Consider the following 22,265-nt stretch of genomic DNA (forward strand, 5'->3'; position numbering starts at 1 on the left):
ATATTACTCCATCCTCGTCTCCAATTCATAATGACTTCACATCAACCGACCCCATAGAAAGCTTTAGTGAAACCTTTGAGCAATATACCTATCTCCAAATAATGGTTCCCTCAAGGCTATTCCTTGTCGTGCAGGAGCTACATGAGTTACATTAGTGAGCACAACTCTCACTGCTTGTGGTGAGAAAAACCAGTTTCACTGTGACTGAGTCCTATCCCTCCCATCAATAGTGTGCGGATTAAGCAGCTCTGTGACATATAGTCGTTTACAGTACAGAAGGAGGCCATTTGCCCAATCAGGTTTATGCCGGCTCTCCCTAGAGCAATTCAATCAGTCCCAGTTTCCCGCTGTGTTCTCATAGCCCTGCAAATATATTAGTGTCCCTTTTAAATCTGTGTCCCTTAGTCCTTGTACCATCAGCTAATGGGAACAGTTCTTCCTTGTCTACTTTATCTAAACCTATCAGAATCTTGTACACCTCTATCAAATCTCCCCTCATCCTCCGTTGCTCCAAGAACAACCCCAGTTTCTTTGACCTAGCCTTGCAGCTAAATTCCCTCATTCCTGGAACCATTCTGGTAAATCTCCTCTGCACCCTCCCAAGGACCCTCACATCCTTCCTAAAGTGTGGTGGCTGGAACTGGATGCAATTCTCTAGCTGTGGCCTAATCAGAGCTTTTATAAAGGTATAACTTCCCTGCTTTTTTACCCAATGCCTCTATTTATGAAGCCTAAGATCCCATATACTTTGCTGAACACACTCACCTTCAAAGACCTATGCATATGCATCCCCAGGTCCCTCTGTCCCTGTACACACTTTAGAACTGCGCCATTTAGTCTATATTGCCTCTCCCTATCCCTTCTTCCAAAATACATCCCCTCACACTTCTCTATATTAAATTCCATTTGTCACTTGTCTGCCCATTGTGCTAGCCTATCCATGTCCCATACCAGTTAGAGTGCATGATATACAGCCTCTGCCTATAATAGGAAAATTACCAAACTGTCTGAATTTCATCAAAGTCCCCTGTTATGCACTACACAATGCATTAGCAGCATGCTACGCGTGGCCCTGGGCTCTCCCCACAGGGGTGCTGCGAAGGGGACATGGGCATCAGCTGCAGGCACTTCTTGTGGCAAACAGGCCAACTGCCCTCACAACAACAAGCATCCTCTGACTAATTTCCTTTTCCCACAAAAAAGGTTTTCAACAAACAGCCCATGGAGCGTATGCATTTCACAAATCTCAAATGTCCCTCCTTTCAGCCTCATCCTTGAGTGGCTCCTGGCCAAGAGACTAAACAAGAGGCTTTACACTTACCTTGCCATGCCAATACAGCTCCAGTCTCCGTATGGGCCATACTCGACTCACTGTGGAAGCCTTGGAACTGCAGGGCCCCATCCTCATGGAAAGAATGCTTTTTGTGATGAACGGGGGTTGTTGTACCCTCCCTCTCCCCTTCCAGACTGGGGATGCTCTTGCATGTTGTCTGCCAACTTGTCCTGTGGGGAGAAAGCAGAGAATGTGACATGAGCTGATTAGTGTGAGAACAGTGGCGCAGTGGTTAGCACCGCAGCCTCACAGCTCCAGCGACCCAGGTTCAATTCTGGGTACTGCCTGTGTGGAGTTTGCAAGTTCTCCCTATGACCGTGTGGGTTTTCGCCGGTACTCCGGTTTCCTGCCAAAGACTTGCAGGTGATAGGTAAATTGGCCATTGTAAATTGCCCCTGCATTGTAAAAAAGGTTTAAAAAAAATATTAAATGCAAATAACTTTTTAATGTTGAATCATGACCTTCTCAGAAGCTGCAGGCCACTCGTCTCTCAGTGCCACACCTCTGTCTGAGTTTGTGAATGTGAAAAAGCAAGTTAAGCATTTAATTCTAATTTCACCACTGCAGCAATTCCAAGCAAAACAATTATAAATTGAAAATCTGCTCATATTTTTTTGGCATGATACACATTGACTTGACAGGTATTTTGACAAAACCAGACACATACAGAACTATCATTAACTCTATAGAAAAGTTCCAAGAAGGAAGTAAAAACACTCCTCGGGATTGAATTCCATTTGCCACTTTTCCGCCCACTCAACCAAGCCATTGATATCATTCTGGAGTCCACGACTCTCCTCCTCACTATTAATTACTTGGCCAATGTTTTGTGTCATCATCAAATTTCCCGATCATGCCTCCCATATTTAAATCCAAATAATTAATATATACCACAAACAGCAAGGGACCCAACGCTGAGCGCTGTGGAACTCCACTGGAATCTGCTTTCCATTGACAAAAACATCTGTCGGCTACTCTCTTTGTTTCCTGTCACTGAATCAATTCTGGATCCAGCCTGCCACCTTCCCATGTATCTCATGGGCTTTCATTTTACTGACAAGTCTGCCATGCAGGACCTTGTCAAATGCCTTACGAAAATCCATGTCAGCCACATCCACTGCACTACCCTCATCAATCCTCCTTGTTACTTCCTCAAAAAACTCAATTAAATTAGTAAGACATGACCTTCCCTTAACAAATCCATGCTGACTATCCCTGATTAATCCATGCCTTTCTAAGTGACAGTTTATCCTATTCCTAAGAATAGATTCTAACAATTTGCCCACCACCAAGGTGAGACTGACTGGCCTACAATTACCTGGCTTATCCCTCTCACCCTTTTTAAACAATGGTACAACATTTGCAAACCTCCAATCATCTGGTACCTCGCCTGTACCTAATGAGAATTTGAAGATGATCGTCAGGGCATCCGCTATTTCCTAGCTGGCTTCCTTTAACAGCCTGGGATGCAAAACATCCGGTCCTGGCCATTTATCCGCTTTCAGGGATGTCAGACCTTCAAGCACTTCCTCTCTCATTATGCTTATCTTATTTAATATTTCACACTCCTTCTCTTTAACTACAATGTCTGCATCAACCCTCTCCTTTGTGAAGACAGCAACAAAAAACTCATTAAGGACCCTGCCCACATCTTCTGCATCCACGCATAAGTTCCCCTGTACATCTCTGATAGGCCCTAATAAAGGCCTTCTCGGGTCTGCAATTGAAACCTGACCCAAGCCCGACAAAACCACATCCGACCTGAGCCCGACCCGGCTCGGGTCCTTTGATTTTTTCCCACGCCCGACCTGACCCGACCTGACCTGACCACCAGAATGAAGTTGATTATATTAAAGAGGTTGTACTCTTCCTTGGATGGAATCACTCACTGCAGACTAGTGCGGAGATCGAATGAACGTTTCCTGCCTTGACGTCCTGGCTGTCACAGTGTCCGACTCGGCCCGACCTGACCCAACCCGACCCAAGCCCGAATGCTGGACCCGGAAGAGTGGCCCGACCCAACCCGAACCCGACATGTCGTCGCACCCAGTCGGGTTCGGATCGGGTAGCCATGCTCTAGGCCCTACCCTTTCATTAGTTATCCTCTTACACTTACATCTTCGGGTTTTCCCTGATTTTACCTGCTAATAATTTTTCATGTCCTCTCTTTGCTTTCCTAATTTCCTTTTATACTTCACCCCTGCGCTTTTTATACTCCTCTAGGCTTTCTAAAGTATTAAGATTTTTATGATCATCATAAGCTTTCTTTTTCTGCTTTAACTTAACCTGTAAGCTTCGGGATAACCAGGGAGCTCTAGATTTGGTCATACCACAATTTATCTTTGTGGGGACATGCCTACACTGTGCCTGTAGTATCTCGCTTTTAAATGCCTCCCACTGGTTTGCCACTGATTTTCCTTCAAGTAGCTGCATCCAGTCTACCTTTGCCAGGTCACCTCTCAGTTTCATAAAATTTGCCTTCCCCCAATTTAGAACCTTTGCTCCTATTTTATCTTTGTCCTTTTCCATGATTATGCTAAAACTAATTGTATTATGGTCACTATCTCCAAAATGGTCACCCACTGTTACTTCATCCACTTGCCCAGCTTTATTACCGAAAACTAAATCTAGAATTCCGCCCCCTCTCGTTGGGCTTGTTATGTGCTGGCTAAAAAAGTTCTCTTGAATGTAGTTCAAGAATTGTGTCCCCTCTGTGCCCTTCACACTGTTTGTATCCAAGTCGATATTGGGGTAGTTGAAATCCCCAACCATCACCGCCCTAAAGTAATTGCACTCAGAAATTTGCCTACATATTTCTTCCTCTATCTCCCTCTCATTATTTGGGGGTCTATAGTACACTCCCAGTAATGTGGCTGCCTCCTTTTTATTTCTGAGTTCCACCCATATGGCCTAAGTTGATGATTCATTTAGCATATCTTTCCTCTTCAAAGCTGTTATTGATTCCTTGACTAATAATGCTACAGCAGCCCCCCACTCTTTTTTGTCTCCCTCTCTATCACGCCTGAATACTCTAAATCCAGGGATGTTGAGCTGCCATTCTTGCCCCTTCTTAAGCCAAGTTTCCGTTATAGCAACAATATTGTGTTGCCATGTGTCTATCTGTAATCTCAACTCATCTGCTTTATTTACTATACTCCTTGCATTTAAATAAATACCCTTTAACACTGCCAAATTCCTGTGTTGCGCACTTTTTAACTTTTTCTTCTTCTGTCTTTTAGAGTCTCTTGCCAATTTTACTAATTTTCTGCATCCTGTTCCCTGCCCTGAAATTGTCCTATCTAAGACTATGCTCAGGTTCCCATCCCCCTGCCAATCTAGTTTAAAACATCCCCAACAGCACTAGCAAACCTTCCTGCAAGGATATTTGTCCCAGTCCTGTTCAGGTGCAGACCATCCAGCTTATACAGGTCCCACCTTCCCCAGAACTGGTCTCAATGCCCCAGAAGCCTGAAGCCCCCCCTCTTGTACCAGTCATTCATCTGGTGTATTTTTCTATTATTAAACTCACTAGCACGTGGCCTTGGGGGTAATCCGGAGATTATTACCCTTGTTGTCCTGCTTGCTAATCTCTTTCCCGACTCCCTAAACTCAGCCTGCAGGACCCTATCCCTCTTTCTTCCTGTATCGTCGGTACCAATGTGGACCATGACCTCCGGTTGTGCACCCTTGCCCTCCAGAATGCTCTGTAGTCGTTCGGTGATATCCATGACCCTTGCACCAGGGAGGCAACATACCATGCTGGAATCATGTCAGCGACCACAGAAACGCCTGTCTGTTCCTCTAACCATAGAATCCCCGACCACTATTGCTCTCTTATCCTTTTCCCTCCCTCCCAGCACAGCTGAGTCACCCACTATGGTCCGGTCATGAATCTTGCTGCACTCTACGGACAAACCCTCCTTCCAAGTGGTACTCAGAACTGAATACTGGTTAGAAAGTGGGATGCCCTCCGGGGACTCCTGCACTATCTGCCCTGACCTTGTTGTCCGTCTGGCAGCAATCCAGTCCCTCTCTGAATGTGCTGGCTTAGACACCAGGTTGACTACCTCCTGAAACGTGCTATCCACATAATCCTCCCCCTTGCCACAGTGACTCCAGCCGCCACTCGAGATCCGAAACCTGAAGCTGAGGCTTCTGCATCTGGAGACAGTTCCTGCAAATATGTTCAGCAAGGTCACATGGTACGTCCACAACTTCCCACATAGCACAGGAGGCACATTCCACTTGGCCGAGCTGCCCTGCCATTACTTAGCTCGACAATGAAATTTAGTTAGTGTAATAACTTACCAGCTATTTGCAATCAGCTTTATCCCCTGTATCGTTGAGGCTGAAAAGGCAGAAAAGAAAGAGTCTTCTAATCAATCCATTTGTATTTTGTTTTCAGTCTTGAGCAGACATTTATGTACACGAGATTCCGAACAGAACGAACATGTAGAAATCGTTAAGTTTGTAGTATTCTACTATTGATGCTGTTAATCATATTTTCATTGTTGGATTTGATGCTGGCTCAGTCTTGAAAATCCCAATATGACCTAGAGTCAGGTTTACTTTGGACCTGGTGCAGTATAACTAAAGCTTTGAAAGCCCTTTGTATGACAATTTTATTTTTTACTAATTGAAAAATGCTGACTGTCCTTTGCAGTCAATAACTGACATTACATGAGGCGTTTTACATGTGATTCATGTTCTGCAAACACTCTTAACAATTGTGCGTTTCTCCAAATCTGACCTCCTGTGCACCTTCACTGAACCATTGATGACTGTGTCTTAAGTCGTCTAGGCACTGAGACCTGGAATTGTCTCTCTCAACCTCGCCACCTCTACTTCTCTCTCCTGCTTTAAGAGACTCCTTATAACCTACTTTTTTGTCTAAAACTTTGTTACCTGTCCTAATGTCTCCTTTTTTGGCTGATTTTTCTCTGATTATGCTCCTGTGAAGTGCTTTGCAACATTTTACGATGGAACATTTTATTTTGTTAGATGCAGGGTGTTGTTGTTGAATGTAAGTGTGTCTGGCCATGTACGTGTAGAGTTTGGTCACCCTACTGGCAAGTGTGTAAATGGTCACTATTGAAATCTCTTGTCATTCTATACATGGGCATAAAGGAGAGGTAGGGACAAAGTCAGTTTTCAGTTTTCAAAGTCTTCAGAAGAAGGAATTTTCCTCCCCACAAGATCAGATGGCAGGTTGTTCAACCTTGCCTGTCTTAGAGCGAAGACCAAAGTACGGAAGATCCTCATCAGAGAACTCCGCTTTGCTGACGATGCTGCATTAACATCTCACACTGAAGAGTGTCTGCAGAGACTCATCAACAGGATTGCGGCTGCCTGCAATGAATTTAGCCTAAGCATCAGCCTCAAGAAAACGAACGTCATGGGACAGGACGTCAGAAATGCTCCATCCATCAATATCGATGACCATGACGACGACATGGAAGTGGTTCAAGAGTTCACCTACCTAGGTTCAACTATTACCAGTAACCTGTCTCTCGAAGCAGAAATCAACAAGTGCATGGGAAAGGCGTCCGCTGCTATGTCCAGACTGGCTAAGAGAGTGTGGGAAAATGGCGCACTGACATGGAACACAAAAGTCTGAGCGTTTCAAGCCTGTGTCCTCAGTACCTTGCTCTACGGCAGCGAGGCCTGGACAACGTATGTCAGCCAAGAGCGACCTCTCAACTCATTCCATCTTCGCTGCCTTCGGAGAATCCTTGGCATCAGGTGGCAGGACCGTATCTCCAATGCAGAAATCCTCGAGGCGGCCAACATCCCCAGCATATACACTCTACTGAGCCAGCGGCACTTGAGATGGCTTGGCCATGTGAGCCGCATGGAAGATGGCAGGATCCCCAAGGACGCATTGTATAGCGAGCTCGTCACTGGTATCAGACCCACCGGCCGTCCATGTCTCCGCTTTAAATGCGACATGAAGTCCTGTGACATTGACCACAAGTTGTGGGAGTCAGTTGCCAGTGATCGCCAGAGCTGGCGGACAGCTATAAAGGCGGGGCTAAAGAGTGGCGAGTCGGAGTGACTTAGCGGTTGGCAGGAAAAAAGACAGAAGCGCAAGGAGAGAGCCAACTGTGTTAACAGCCACAACATCCAATTTTATCTGCAGTGCCTGTAGAAGAGTCTGTCACTTTAGAATTGGCCTTTATAGCCACTCGAGGCTCTGCTCCACAAACCACTGACCACCTCTAGGCACTTAGCCATTGTCTCTCGAGACAAGGAGGCCAAAGAAAGGGACAAAGTCAGTTTTGCTCCTCCCTCTGCCTCTCAGCATCATTCCTGGTTCCTGTTCTCAGTCTTGTTTCAGCCATGTGCTAACTGCCATGGTGTGATGCCATGGTTAGCATTGGTATTGAATCCCTGGAGGAGCTGCCAGAGGGAATAGTCAGTATTAGCATTTGGTTGGTTGTGGTTGGGGTGGGTGTAGTTGGAAATGGTACTGGGTGGGAATTAAGGAGAGTGTTAGCAATGGACTGTAAGGGCAGAAGACTGCTAGTTTGAATTGAAGGGTGAAGGGAAATATCTCTGAAATGGGAAGAAAAAGAAAGGCTTGCATTTATCTAATGTTTTTCACGACCACCAGACATCCCAAAGTGTTTTATAGCCAATGAAATACTTTTTAAAGTTGTAATGTAGGGAACAATACAGTTAATGTACACACAGCAAACTCCCACAAACAGCATGTGGTAATCATCAGATACTCTGTTTTTGTGATGTTGATTCAGGGATAAACATTGGCCAGCACACCAGGGATATTTCTCCTGCTCTTCTTGAAAATTGTGCTATGGATTCCTTTACATCCACCTGAGAGGGTTGACCGGGCCTCAGTTTAATATCTCATCTGAAGGACGGTACCTCCAACAGTGCAGTACTCCCTCAGTACTGCGCTGGAGTCTCACCCTTGATTTTTTGTGTTTAAGTTCTGGAGTGGAACTTGTACCTGGAACTTTGCAACTCAGAGGCAAGAGTGCTATCAACTGAGCCACAGGGAGGAGAGTGAAGAATGCTTTCACATCACTGTGGCTGTATAAACAACTGATCCATCAAGCTCAATACTTCCAGATATTTTGCAGCCTATGTGCATCAGCAATCCCACCCCAACTCCTCCAGTCATACAATATTCTAAGAGATGCAGTAAAGGCAGAGAGATAAACTTGGGCTACAAACTTGGGCTCTGTGGTGCCAGTAGTTCTGCCACTAATGGTGCCATTTTAATACCAAAATTGGGCCTGCTCCGCTTCCACTCATTCCAGTGGGGCCATACTGAACATCACTTTGGTGAGAGCGTTAGCACGAGCGTTACATGTCTATGCCAGAAGTATGCGGAGCAGGCAGATTATGACATCAGCCAGTTTGTAATGCGGATTTGACACCAGCGCTGCTATTTTGGGCCTCACCACTCTAGTTAATACCCTCTCTTAAACACACACAACTGAACATGTGTTCAGCAGTATGAAGAACCTCTCACCAACTCTACTGAAAGGGAACAACAACAACTTGCAGCTTAGTTGCTATTACTTTTTACTCTTTTTGAGTTTGTGGAAATGCTTTTTTTGAGGAGTTGTTTCCAGTTGGTGAAGTCTACTGAGAGTGATGCTGCATGTAGGGAAGGATTCAGTTGTGACACCAAGGGCTCTGGCCACTTGCTCTCAATCATGGGGGCTATAGTCGCAGTCCCCCTTGGCCTACAGTGTGAGAGAGAGATGGTGCAGAGGCAGCAAATAAGAAGACAAATTGCTCGCGGAGAGAAGAGGAGGACAGGGAGAAGACCTCTCAGCAAGAGGCCTTACCTGCCTAGGGTCTCCTGGGAGGATTTCCCCTGCCTCCAGCTAGGCTAGGAACAGTGTTTGGCATCGGTGCTTCATAGAATTACATTACATAGGATAAACAGTACAGAAACAGGCCATTTGGCCCAACCAGTCCATGCCACATTTATGCTCTACTCAAGCCTCCTCCCAAATTTCTTCATCTAAATCTATCATTATAACTCTCTTCATATGCTTGTCTAGCTTCCCATTAAATGCAACTATACTATTTACATCAACCACTTCCTGTGGTAGCGCATTCCACATTCTCACCACTCTTTGGGTAAAGAAATTTCTTCTGAATTCCCTATTAGATTTCTTGGAGACTATCTTATATTGATAGCCTCTAGTTATGCTCTTCCCTACAAGAAGAAACATTCTCTCTGTATCCAGTCTATCAAAAGCTTTCATAATTTTAAAGATCTCTATTAGGTCACTCCCCCGGCTTTCTATTTTCAAGAGAAAAGACACCCAGCCTGTCAATCTTTCCTGATATGTAACCCACACATTTCTGGTATTATCCTTGTAAATTTTCTCTGCACCCTCTCTAGTACGTCTATGTCCTTTCTATAATGTGTCCACCAGAACTGCACGCAGTACACTAAGTGTGATCTAATCAAGGTTTGATACAGGTTTAGCATAACCTCCCTACTTTTTAATTCTATCCCTCTAGAAATAAAGCCTAGTGTTTGGTTTGCTTTTTTATAGCCTTACTAACCTGTGGCACAACTCTTAAGTGATTGGTGTATTTGTACTCCAAGATCCCTTTGTTCCTCTAACCCACCTAGACTTGCACACTCCAAGTAATAAGTGACCTCCCTATTTTTCCTATCAAAATGCACTAACTCACATTTATCTGTATTGAACTTCATTTGCCCTTTTGATGTCAATTAAAGAGATTTTTTGAAAATGCCTCTCCAATTCCTGAAGACAATCAAGGAAGTTCCAGGAGATCACAATAAGACATGAGCCGTCGTGTCGTCGGCTGCCCCTCAATTCGAGGATGATGTCTACTCAAGGTCACGAGTTTCTGCCATGAGTCTTCATGTGACTGAAGAGGCCGATTCTTGACCTGCAGATCTTTGGGTACATGGGGCAGGTCATCCCACGAGGTAGTGGGATCCACAGTGCAGGATTTGCTTCCTTTTCTTTCCTTCTCTGCTGCCATTCTGCCTCACCATTAAGGCATTTGGGCTCAAAGCATGATGCAGCTTGATGGACATGTTGTTGCCATTTTGAACGATTGGTAGCAAGCTCCTCCCAGTCATCAATGTCAGTGCTGCTGTGCTTCAAAGAGAGCTTCAGAGTGTCTTTGAAGCATTTTTTTTTGTCCTCCCCTGGAACACTGGCCATTTGAGAGTTGAGGAAATAGGACCAGGAGGGGAAGATGCATTTCAGCCATCCGGACACAGTATCCAGTCCTCAAAGTTGGTTTTGCAGGAGTTTTGCCTGAATGTTTGCGATTTGGCTTCAAGAAGGACACTAGCGTTTGTTTGGTGGTCCTCCCGTTGAATCTGGAGGATGCAACGGAGGCATTGCTGATGGAATTTCCCTCATGCTCTTATGTGTTGCTGATACACAGTCCAGGTCTCATTGTAGTACAGGAGTACGGTAATGGCAACTGCTCTGTACACCAGGACTTTTGTTGACTTGTGGAGGTTTTTGTTGTCAATACGGCTTGCTGCCGTAGTTTGTACAAGGATGAGCTGGCGCAGTTGATCCAATGTTGGATCTCCTCATCAATGGTGGCCTTTTGAGGGATGTGGCTGCCAAGGTATGGGAAGTGCTCAACATATTCCACATATTCCAAAGACTCTCCTTCAACATATAGGGGAGGTGGAATATTTGGCGGACCAGGTGTGGGTTGATATATGAGTTTTGTTTTGGCAACATTCAAGGACAGGCCGAGTCTCTTGTATGCAGAATTGAAGAGATTGAGAGTGGCTTGCAAATCTGGTGCAGAGTGGCCAATGACACTGCGATAATCCACAAAATGTAGATCATGTATGTCTATGGTGATCCGTTCAGTTTTGGCATGGAGACAACTGAGGTTAAAGAGTTTTCCATGTAGGCGGTATTTAATGCTCATACCAGAGGGCAGTTGACCTTTGTTGGGGTGAATAGCCACTGTCAGGTAGATTGTAAATAGTACGGGGGCTATCACACAGCCTTGCTTGACCCTGGTATGGATTTTGAAGGCATCTGTTTCCGATCTCCCACTCAAGACAGTTACAGTCATATCATCATAAAGCAATTACAGGAGTGTGATGACATTTCTTGGACATCCAAACCTTTGGAGTACAATCCACAGAGTCTCAAGATTTACTGAGTCAAATGATTTGGTCAGGTCAGTGAATGCAATGAAGAGTTTCTGGTGTTGTTCTCAAGTTTTTTCTTGGATTTGTTGGCAACAAGGACAATGTCAGAGGTTCCCCTGGAAGGTCTAAAGCCACAATGTGGCCAGAATCTTGTTCAGCTGCCACCGAGGTCAGTGATGGGGGGGGTGGCGAAGGAAGCGGCATCCGGCCCACACCGGCCACATGTCGGTGAACTGCCACAATCTTCAAAGCGGCTGTTCATTTGAATGCAGGGGGCAGCCTGCCCTCCCGATCACATGGAGGGGCGGCCTGTCTGTCACTGGCAATAATGTCAGCTGCTGGTGCGCAGGTGTTGCCGCCATTTTTAAAGGGCTTTGAGTCCTTCCGGGATTTTGAAAGAAATCTTTGAAAACAATTGAAACCTAAATGTTTGGACCTCTCCCACCAGCTCCCCCCCCCCCTCCACCAGCTCAAGACCCACAATATTAAATACTTTCCCTCTCCACCCCAAAACACTTTCCAAATTACCTTTCCCCCCTCAATGTGCCCAAACTATCAACTTTATCCCTTCCCACCATCCCCTCCACCAATAAGTGGCTTTATCGCTGCTGCCCCCTCCTCTCGCACAGGAAAAATTACCTGCTCCCCCTCCCAAACAGTGTGGCGTCTTGATTCCCCGGATCGGCAGGCACAGGAGTGCCAGCTAGCGGCACAAAGATCGCAACGGGACCGGAGGTGGCAGCGGACTTGCTCTTAAGGCAGGTATTTAAATTTACTCAAATATGTAAATGCAGAGCCTGTCACCAAGCAGCGGGGGGAGGGGGGGGGGAAGGAGGGGTAGGTTGGAGGGGTGGGGGCGCCTCTGTGTAGATCGGGCCTGGTCCTCATGGCATCGGGATCAGGGGCGGGCCTTCTCCGGAACGATCTTCAGGCCTCCACCACCACATCCCGATGCCTGGGGGGGAGCTAAATTCAACCCTGTGTCTCTGCAAGGCCATCCTCAGCCACAGTAAGTAGGCAATTCAGGAAAATTTTTATATTCTTTTATGGGATTTAAGCGTTGCCCATCCCTAATTGCCTTGAACCAAAGTGGCTTGCTAGGCCATTTCAGAGGGCAGTCAAGAGTCAACCACTGCATGTCAGGATTTTCCCTGCTATGGACAAGAGGGAAATACCTCGATAGTTTCCACAGCATGATTTGACATGAGTAACAATAATTTAACCTACCTAACACCAGTCTTCTACAACTTGAGATGCCCTTCTCTCAAATGAAGATGTCCAGCTCCCTTTGGATTGAACAAAGGGAAGGCACACTTGACAATGTGTTCCAGACATTGATGACTCTCTGTGGGAAAAAGATACTTAATGGCAGCTACCCTAAATCTTGGCTTTTATATTTGACACTAGTTCTCCCATCCCTATTGTGCAAAAATACTTCTTTGAACTAAACCAAAATGTATCCCCTTCATCATTTAAAAAATATAAAACATAGCTTTTATTTCTCTAAATAAAGCCTCAGTTCTTTAATCATATTCTGATAGAAAAGACCTTAAGACAGAGCACCCCAAAACAGTAAACGTAATTGAAATGCAGCCGTGCCAAGGCCCTGTACCATCCATTATTTTATATTCATTCATGGTTATGGGTATTGTCCATCCCTAATGGCTTTTGAGAATATGTTGGTGGGTCACCTTCTTGAACCACTGCAGTGATTATACAGTGATTATATTTTGTCATAGCAGTTTGGCACAACTGAGTTACTTGCTGGGCCATTTCAGAGGTTCACAAATGGACCAGACTGGGTAAGGACAGCATGTTTCCTTCCCTAGAGGACGTTAGTGAACTAGATGGGTTTTTTTTGACAATCTGGTAATTTCCTGGTCACCATTATAAATGTTAACTTTTTATTCCTGATTTATTTAATCAGGGGATTTTAAATTCCCCTTCTGCCATCATGGAGTTTGAATTCACGTCTCCAAATCATTAGTCCAGGCTTTTGGATTACTAGTCCAGTAACATAGCCTCACTATGCAGATCCTATTCGCTTTTGTAAAAGTGTTGTTCAGGTTTTGCAAGCTTCGCAAATTGGCACTCAGCAAAAAAATATTTCAGTACCCGGAAATTCTTTACAAGAATTTTTTTAAGTGTAATAAATATGAATATAGTTCTACACAGTGACACCTAGTGCACCAATTTCAGAGGTGATGGTGAAATGTATATCAAAGATTTTTCTCTGCCATATACCATTATGTCTGCCTGTCACTTTTCTTGATTTTCATTGACTTCATTTGTTATCAGCAAAACTGGCAACTGTAGAGCTGCAAAGAAGCGACAGAACCCGAGTATCCATCAGCTTAGACATGCAACAGACAAAAAATATACAAGGTGATATATTGAAATACACAAGGTGATTACCCCCCCAAAAAAATCCACCAACATGTTTTTCCATCTAGATACTACGGTACTGTACCCAATCTGTACATCCAGAGTTCTCTTTGTACTCTACTCGCCAGACCGGATCCCTCGCTATCTGTCTGCATTACACTAATATGCCTGTACCTCAGTTTTGCCTCTGCTTTATTCCTCAACCTGCAGGACTCATTCGACAAGTCATTTACCCTGGATTTATTTAACTCAGAACTCGCCACTTATGAAATATGTACATGCATAAATAATCAGGCTAAGAAAAGTCCAGCTTTCATTTATTTTATCAGTAATTTGGAGAGCATAGTATGGCTGGGAAGGAGGAAAAGAGAGAGCGACACACACAAGCAAGGAATTTCACTTTAGGTGGAGAAGGAGGGACAGGCAAATAAACCCTCTTGAATTGTGTCAGGAAGACTGTTGAAGACAGTGATAATTGAAGCAGAACCTGTTGGGGAATATAGGTGTGGCATAGGGGACCTGAGACTTTTTGGGCAAAGGATGACCTTTAAGAGAAAGGTATCTCTGGTTCTGCTGTGACTGTGAATAACAGTTGATGTTGAAGTTTAATGGGCTAATGTTATAATGCAGCCTATCCTACTTACTGTGTGGAATGCCACAGGAGAAACATAAATATCAGTAGGATCCTGATAATATTACATTATATTATTGACATGCTCTTTAATTTGTCATTTCAGGCTTTACCAATGCCATATATATACCTTAAATTGCCTGAAATGCTCTACAGATAACAAAATCTTGAAGTGGAAACTTACGTGTTCAAAAACAATCTAGTGCAGCATTGAAATAATCCTGGATACATAAAGAATTGCCTTTTCACATTTTAAGATTAGTCTTTCAGCATGATTTGATTTCCTTCTGTTCCTCTCCATCTTGTGTAGGATATTCATGCTCAGTCCTGGCAGTGGTAATGTGCCATTCCCAAAAAACACTAATTGCCTTTCTCTGAGTAGTGTTGTTTTGCTCATCCTTGGTTTGTTAATACCTTGTCATATAGTCTTTACCTATAATCAAAAAGTAGAAAATCATTTAGTTAACTTAATGACTTAAAATAGTGTTCGTTCAGAAAAGATAAATGGAATTCCTTCCACGTAGTTCAGCCAGCTTTTTAACAGTTTATGTAAAGTTAGGAAAAGGATGAAATAGTAGTCAAAATGCAATCCTCAGCTATTAATATAGTTTCTAGTTTATGGCTGATGATGAAATAAGCTTCCTTACCTTGTGTTTTTTTTTTGTAGCGTTAGTTATTCTCATTTAAATAGAGAAAATAATGTATCCTATATTGCCTTTAAGATTTTGAATCATGAACATACAAAGTGCTATTTTCAGGTAGCTGCTTCAGGGCAATTGCAATAGGATTTTTGCACCAAAGGTGCAAAGACTAATTTAAAGTGAATGCACAAAAACTGCAACCTTTGATTTTAGAAATTTACAGAAAATAATTTTTATACCTGCTGTCGGGATCTATGTGGCTGTTGCCAGAATTATAATTGTTGAATACCAACATTCTTAATTTTCATTTCCTCATTCCAGTTAAATAGCTTGCAACAGATCAGCAATATAAAAAGCAAGGCCATTCAAAGAAACCTCAGGTAGACGGCAGCACCAACTAGAATGACATTGAATTTCTAGTTTAGCCTTAAGCTAATACGATGACACACTCTGTGTTAGCAGTGATCTGGGTTTTTGCCCTCTTTACAGGTAAGACTTTCCTATATATTTTGCATGTTTGCACATTTTGCTTGTACTGAGGGATGCATATATTTAGTAGATACTTATTGAATCATTGTGTATGAGAATACAAGTTACCTAAGGCTTAGGTAACTGATAACTTATCATTTTATTGTGTTTATAACTTACTGCAGGCAAAGGAACTCTCTGAGAAAACTAATGTTATTCTAGCAGCAAATGCAATGGCACGGTGGCACAGTGGTTAGCACCGCAGCCTCACAGCTCCTGGGACCCGGGTTCAATTATAGGTACTGCCATTGTGGAGTTTGCGAGTTCTCCCTGTGATCATGTGGGTTTTTGCTGGGTGATAGGTAAATTGGCCATTGTAAATAGCCCCTAGTGTAGGTAGGTGGTAGGGAATATGGATTACTGTAGGGTTAGTATAAATGGGTGGTTGTTGGTCAGCACAGACTCGAAGGGCCTGTTTCAGTGCTGTATCTCCAAATAAAAAAGTGCTCTTTTTAAATTTTCTGGTTACACCATCTGCTGCATATCGTGGACAAAGTACATTCACACCGACATGCTCGCTACAAGCAGTGGGTACTGTACATAGTTTTTGCACTTTGTGGTAGTAATTAGTTTACTTTTTCAATCAATTAAGCATAGATTATTTATTTAAGATAATATGAATTACAATGGTATTGTAATACAAAACAATTAAGTCTTAAAGGATAACAATATTTTCCTTTCCTAAATTATGATTCAGATTTTTTAAGTAACTTAAAACCACTATAAATATTTTGCTGTAATGGCTGTCAATACAGTTTGATAGCAGAAAATCACATGGGGAACTTTTATTACCAAAGATTTTTCTTAAAGTCAGTTTCTGAAATTCTTTGATTTTCTTTTAACTGTTGGTTATAGTTCAGTGAGTTGAATGGACAGAGGACGAGGTGACATGCATGGGGTTTGGATAGATCTTGAGAAAAACTGGACCATGTTGATGCTTAGACTTTTATGTAAAATGAAGAGCAGAATCTCTTCTTATGCAAAAAATGAATTCAATGATTTTTTAAAAATTGGTTGGACAATTTTATTCAACAGAAGTGGCGTTTCCATTTTCAGGGTAGGAAGTTTTGCATTTTCTAATTTAGTTCCTTTTGACATTATGAATTTTATTTAATTCTAACCCTTGGAAGACTTTTAAAGTGTTGAATAATGTTCCTCTGAAACTTTAATTGTTTGTAGATTTAACTATGAGGGTAGCGCAGTTGTAAAGAGCAACTTCAGCTTAGGCAGTAGGTTGGACCAGCTGCTAAACTTCAGAACTGCTTGCAGTACCGCTATGTGATTAAACAATAGCAAATAAGGACAAAAATACCAAAGATTTTAGAGTCAGCTAAAAAGCAAGATTTGAGAAGTAGAAATCAGCCCAAATTTGTTAATGACTGCAGTTATGTAAGAGATAATACTGACTTTTCCACGTATCCAATGACTTTGAAACCAATTTGAAGCTGGGGAAGTGAGTAGTCAGTGACCATGAGAGCAAAGAAAATGTCACTTAATAATTTAGGTGGGTTAGTGAACCAGTCTGGAACTGCAATATGCTTTGAGAAGGCTGACACGAATGCAAATAATCACTCCAGAGCAATACTGATTTCTCGTGGCTGAAATCTGGAATGGGTTGGGGATTCATTCTAATTTCTCAGAATGAACTGCATTGATTTTAACATTCGGGAGTAAATGGGATTGGATGGGGTGCAGGTGCAGGGGTGTGCAGGTCCGGGGTGGCAGGGGTAGAGGTGCGGGGGGAGCAGGGGGCAGGAAGTACAGGTGTGGGGGGGCAGGGTGTGCAGGTGCGGGGTGTGCAGGTGCGGGGTGGCAGGAGGTAGAGGTGCGGGGGGAGCAGGGGTCAGGGAGTACAGGTGTGGGGGGGCAGGGTGTGCAGGTGCGGGGTGTGCAGGTGCAAGGTGGCAGGCGGTAGAGGTGCGGGGGGGGCAGGGTGTGCAGGTTCGGGATGTACAGGTGCGGGGGGCAGGAGGTAGAGGTGCAGGGGGAGCAGGAGGCAGGGGGTACAGGTGTGGGGGGGCAGGGGGCAGGGTGTGCAGGTGCGGGGTGTGCAGGTGCTGGGGGGCAGGCGGCAGGGTGCGCAAGTGCGGGCGGAGCGGAGGGAACAGGTGCAGGTGGGGCAGGGGGTGCACAACATTCAGTGTTTTGTGATGAATGAGCAGTCTATGTATTTTCCACCTGCATTATAACAGTGACTGCACTTCAAAACTACCTAGTTGGCTGTAAAGTGCTTTGTGACATCCTGAGGTTGTGAAAGGTGCTATATAAATGTAAAGCTTTCATTTCTTTTATTCCTTATTTTTCTTTTTGTTTTCTATTCTTTTCTATCATGATTTGTCTTTTGCTTCTTTCTCTTCTTTTCTATCTTTCTTTTCTTTTCTATTTTTCTATCTTTGTATGTTACATGCTATTTGTATAACTGAGAGTAGACTTTTTTTTACCGGTTTCCAGATTTTTACCAATGTAACTGGTATTTTGAGGGCCAGCAGAAAGAGCTGGGATGGCTAACTTGATTTTTCCTTTTCTTTAGATGGTGAAATGTATAATTTCCAATTGGTAGCATCTGCCAGTGATCCACTTGAGATTCATAACTAACAGTATTGAGATTTGTAAATGGCATACAGTACCATATAGCTGGTTACCAGGAAGTTTTAACCCCATAACTAACTCATTAGGAGGCAGGAATTCTAGTTCTACCAGTTTGCATTGAGAATAGTTTAGCACAATGCATTCCATGTCTTGTATTTCATGGATATATTTGTGATCACTATAGATTGCTGCTAAAATTATAGGACTAGCAATGAATAGGTTTGTTTAGTGGACTTTTAACTACAGAAACCTTTTGCAACTTTGGTAAAATCATAGCAGGTACCCCGTTAGGACAGTATTCCCTCGCTATTGTTCAACCTACCATGAAAAAAGTGAACCCAGGAAGGTTATTTTGCAAAGACAGGTATTTTAGATATTTTGAGTTTTTCCTGGTTAATTTAATGTTCATATGATGACTCTTTACTCTTTTGAACAGACACTTATAGAGAGGTGACTAAAAATACGTTTTTGTCAGAAAAATTCTAAATTGTCACAAATTCAGATTGACATTACACTGAGGCACAAATCAATTGTATTTTCAACAAAGATAGATGTAGCAAATCATATGAAAACTGTCTTCTGATAACTGATGGGAGATTCCATTTCAACCAGTATATAGAAGCTTTTAGACCATTATATCTGGCAGATTCTGAGAGATGGTGTCCTGAAGGTCTGAGAAATTGGGTGCCATTGTTCTCTGCAAATGGTCCCCCAAGGCCCAAGGACCAGTAGTCAATGCAGCTATGTTAGGTTCACTATTCGGTTAAAAATCTCTGTCGTGGAGAGTGGTGGAGGATGTTTCTGATGCCACCATGCACTCCAAGTAGCATTGTATCAAATTCTTAACAGGTATTGGCATTGAGGAAAGCTGACTCTTGCCATCTGTATCAGGTCTTCCAAGATGGTCCTCAGTATCTCAATGTGAGTGCGATGCTCTTCCAGTATCCTCCTTTTTAAGGCAAGACTCCAGGGAACTGGGATGTCAGGCTCTGGAGACAGGGCAGACTTCTGTGGAGCCTTTGCTCCCACATTTTTACTCGTGACTTCTCTTAAACATTATGTTTAATTCAGTGAAAAAAACCTCATTGAAATAATCTACATTCTCAAATGCAGATTTCTCTGGGCTGGTGAATGGGAGAGAAAGGGTAAATGATGGTATGGGTGAGGATGTGGCTGATTGGGCACAGTTGGAAAGCCATGTGCTATTTTCTTCCTCATCCTCCTCAGTGGCATCCTGGCAAGGATTATCTAGAGGAACAGAAAATGAAGAGATGTTACAATGGTATGTGGTGACCCCTACAGTTCTTTTATAGATTTTGATGTTTCCCAATCATATTTCATGTTAATGTGTTCACTCTTACAAAGCATTATGCAGTTTATACAGACAAGCTGAAGATGCTTGTACCCCAAAAGGTTTGTCATCATGACCATCTAGTATTTCTGAGGTTTTTTCACATGAGGGCTCTGAGGTTTATTGTTGAGGGAACCACCACCTGGCCTGAGTTGCCCTGTGGTTATGAGCCACTTTCTCCTGTAAGAGATAAGGGTAAAGACTAGGCAGAATCTTAAGTGACAACAGTTTGACACATAAGGCTAGAAAAAGGGCAGGAAACAAGAAAGGGCAGATGTGGTAAGTTAATGAGGCTTTCTTGTTTATGGCACATTGAGAGAATCAGGACACCATCTCTCAGAATCTGCCAGATATAATGGAATATTGGGAGAAGAAATCAAAGGTTCAGAATACAGTCCCAGAACACTATGAAAGTAATAAATGAAGGGGTGCCACACATAAAAAGAGACTTCAAGGAAGGGCCTGTGGGAATAGATAGTTTACCTTTGCTGCTCTGGTGAGGTTATTAAATTATTTCCTACACTGCAAAGGAGTGCTGGGCTTCAAGGAGGTGACACTCATTGTCACAGGTAGCTCCCTTCACAAAGTGTGTACCAAAGGCTTGGCTGGCATTTGGTCCAAAACTCCAAACCCCTCCTGCTCCATAAGGAGGAGATTCAGGTCTAGCCTTCTGAAGTTGGCTGTTCTTCTCTTTGTGCTGGTTGTCATCTGTCTCACCCGGGTTGCATGCTTCCTTCATTTCAGGCTCTTTGTCTTGAGCTGCCTTACAAAATGGACAATAGGTTTTACACTCCCCTTGATTTTCTTTTCCATTTACCCCAAAATGAATTTCATCCCAATGTCCCTGCAAGCCATAGTAGGTTTCACATTTTGTTGCACTAGGTCTATTCTTCTCCATTACCCATTTTCTGCCCTCACCCAATCTGGTTATAGGATCATAGATCATAGGAAATAGGAGCAGGAGTAGGCCATTCAGCCCATTGAGCCTGGTCCGCCATTCAAACAGATCATGGCTGATCACCTACCTCTATGCCATTTTTTCCCATTATCCGCACTATTCCTTGATGTTGTTAGTATTCAGAAATCTATCGATTTCTATCTTGAACATGCTCAACGATTGAGCTTCCACAGTTCTCTGGGGTGGAGAATTCCACAGATTCACCACCCTTTAACTTGCAATTTAGACTCACCTTCTGTTTCTTGACTTTTTTTCTGCCTCTGGCCTCAGTGTATCTGAAGCTTTGCAAACTGGGTTTACACAGCCTGCATGTCTCTTACTATTTAAATTTTTTCAATCCACAATTTACCACATCCAACCTTATGACAGCGGAAGATCTGACCTGCTTCTTTTCTTGGGTCCTTTTTCATTTGCTGTCTGTGACGTAACAGGCCAGAATTTACTGTAACTGGCAAACAAACAGCACTCTGCTGTTTAATTTCTATGAGCTTTTGTGTGATAAGTTGCTGTGAGTGGGAGATAAAAACACCATGGCATCCTCTACAGGGCATCTGGGACCAGTGTGAACAAAGTAAGCAACTCTTAAACCAATCAGATTGAAGAATTATTAATGAATAGCACAGAGTCTTGCTGTAATTTATTATAATGAATTCAATGTCAAATCAGGCACAAAAGAAAATTAATGAAAGGGAAAGAAAGATTGGATTCAGAGAGAGAGAGAGAAAAAAAGAGGCAGAATCAAAAAGTAAATAAAACTGTTAAAACCTCAAACAACAATTAAAGGCTTAAGGAATGAAGTTTCACACTTGTAAAAATTGCTTTTCAGTGTCAGAGTGGTTGTTTGCCAGTAATTAAGACTTACCACATTGTTAAAAAGGGGACTTGGAGTGAAATGGACAAGCTGTAACGTTCAGTGACGAGTTTAGTTCATATCTATCTTGTAAGTGCAGGAACTTCATGCTGTTGAATATGTCTGAATTGGACAGCAAGCTGCTGTTTTCCAGAAGCTGGTGGTGGAGAGGCACAGATCGACCGCAATGTCTGGATTTTACATTTAACCACACTTCTGCCCTTGTCTGAAATTGCTCTACGATAATGGTGAACGCTGTCTTACCACTATTTTGACAGTAATTTCTGGCCCATTATGTTTATATTTGAATTCCAAGAGGAGTAAATGCTGCTGATAAGTTGTAGAAAAGTGAAATAAAGGCTCCGATTATGTTCAAAATGAGTTGATTTCTCATGCTTGTTTCAATAAGAAAAATTGATCTTTTTCTATCACAGGTCATGCCACTGCCTACTGGGCTAACCAAAACTATGCAGAGTCTAAATTTGGTAAGTTGACATCAAAAGCAGTACAGCTATTTCCATAATTCTTTTGGGCCTCCTTATCTCGAGAGACAATGGATACGCGCCTGGAGGTGGTCAGTGGTTTGTGAAGCAGCGCCTGGAGTGGCTATAAAGGCCAATTCTGGAGTGACAGGCTCTTCCACAGGTGCTGCAGAGAAATTTGTTTGTTGGGGCTGTTGCACAGTTGGCTCTCCCCTTGCGCCTCTGTCTTTTTTCCTGCCAACTACTAAGTCTCTTCGACTCGCCACAATTTAGCCCTGTCTTTATGGCTGCCCGCCAGCTCTGGCGAATGCTGGCAACTGACTCCCACGACTTGTGATCAATGTCACACGATTTCATGTCGCGT

This window comes from Heterodontus francisci, chromosome 27, assembly GCF_036365525.1.
Source record: "Heterodontus francisci isolate sHetFra1 chromosome 27, sHetFra1.hap1, whole genome shotgun sequence".
In the NCBI taxonomy this organism is placed as follows: Eukaryota; Metazoa; Chordata; class Chondrichthyes; order Heterodontiformes; family Heterodontidae; genus Heterodontus; species Heterodontus francisci.